Here is a 1304-nt window from a genome sequence, read left to right as displayed (position 1 = left end):
TATTTATTATTTTCTAATTAATAATTATGTAAAAATATTTATTAGAGTAAAAGAAAGATGCTTACATNTATGCTTACATGTATTTTCCAAGTTATAACACTTAACATAAATGTTCCTTTTCTCTGCAAAAATGTAATTTATTGTTGAATATTTAATTTTTTTTGTAAAACAGAAAGCCCATGGGCTGGCCCTGACCCACAGGGCTTTGGGGCTTTTTAGCCCTGGGAGCTTTTTTAATAAGGGGCATTTTTGGCCCTGTGGGCTTTTTTGGCCCCAACCCAGATGGGCTAGGGCCAAGGCCTATTATAGGGCCTCTTTGACAGCTCTAGCTAATTATATAAAAAAAAACATACAATTAAGAGCATGTACATACAAGATATTAATTTAAAGCAAACAAGATAAAACATTCATCCTATCATGTTAAATACTAGACTTGACTTGTCCGGACTTTAGAATGATAGTCGAGTTATGGCGGGTCATGCACCCGTGGCTTGTGATACTTAGGCTCTACCGCCTTGGGCTCCCCGCCCTGCCACACTCACGAGGTTAGTCTGTTCCGCGCCCTGGAGTATGATGGAAGCCTCCAAGACTAAGACCTCATGCTACTCCTCATCACATGATCCAATCCTCTCTACATGAGAAGAAAGGCCATTTGAGCGTCAAGAAAACCCCCAAGACTGAACTCCTACTTTCATTCTAAAACACTAAGAATCTCACCGAGAGATTATACACAGATGGAACTTAGTTTACCACTTGGATCGATCGTACTTTCATCACTTGATAATCATATACTTTTTGCCACAATCAACATATACACAATCTCAACAATATACATTACTCACAACTCAAAATTTATAAAAATAACTACTNTATAATTTAATCTAAGTTAATCAATAACATAATCTTTTATAATTTATTTCCAATGCCTAAATCCTGTACAAATATAAAACTCTGTTTCCTTCAACTATATTATAATAGTTATATTAAACCATACTTCTATTGTAAATTCTCTATTAAACCATTTGCACAAACATTTTTAATTTATATTAAACCAACATTCAAATTATAATATTATAATATTATACTATTATATTATACNAACCTAATAATTATATATAAAACTATATAATGTTAATATAATTTANATGTAAGTTACGTATATACATATACATATAAATCTTAATTATAATAATATAATACGAAACTTACGTAATCTACTTTCCTCTACATATATACATATATAAATCTATATCATATTATATAATTTATAACCTTCTGCATTATTAAAGTTATATATATATATA

This window comes from Vigna radiata, chromosome 3, assembly GCF_000741045.1.
Source record: "Vigna radiata var. radiata cultivar VC1973A chromosome 3, Vradiata_ver6, whole genome shotgun sequence".
Lineage (NCBI taxonomy): Eukaryota > Viridiplantae > Streptophyta > Magnoliopsida > Fabales > Fabaceae > Vigna > Vigna radiata.
Note: the sequence above shows the minus strand (reverse complement) of the source record.